Source organism: Penaeus monodon, chromosome 29 (genome assembly GCF_015228065.2).
Source record: "Penaeus monodon isolate SGIC_2016 chromosome 29, NSTDA_Pmon_1, whole genome shotgun sequence".
NCBI classification, from domain to species: domain Eukaryota; kingdom Metazoa; phylum Arthropoda; class Malacostraca; order Decapoda; family Penaeidae; genus Penaeus; species Penaeus monodon.
Window position 1 is genome coordinate 5,070,596 of NC_051414.1, and position 607 is coordinate 5,071,202.

Sequence of the window (607 nt, forward strand, 5' to 3'; positions counted from 1 at the left end):
GGAGCACATGTAGTTAGCACTTAAGCAAAAGGACTAGTAAGCATTGGCCGGCTCCCTCCCGCCTGAGACAAGGCATCAGTATCACATGTCAGGTCGGCGCTTGCCCTCTGACCCCATGAATTATCTGCCGCGAGACTCCTACTTACCGTTAACGTCGATTCAACTGTCAGTCCATCAGTTGCAGCAGATGCATCCAGATTAACGTGGTCATTATCATACTTTTAGAGAAAAAAAAATCTCGGTTAGAATATCTTTGCGTCATATGTGACCTTTCCGTAGCTACTGAAAAAATGAAAGCGCTGTTTAGGTCGAAACAGATTGTATAATTAGGCCGTAGGTGTATAATGGGATATTATTTTTTCTTGTATATAACAGTGATAGTTTTATATGGTATTAAAGTATGATATAAAAAAAAAAAATTGCTCTCCTAAAATGTTAACGAAAGGTTGAAATACTATGGTAATATACAAACACGCCGATTTTGTCTGATAAAGGGCATTACAATCATCGTAAGCCTTTATTGCACTTCTATCTTTGAATGTTGCCTACATTCCTCCTACTCTTCCATTCTCCTTTCCATCCTTTCGTTTTTTCCCCCTTCCCCTCT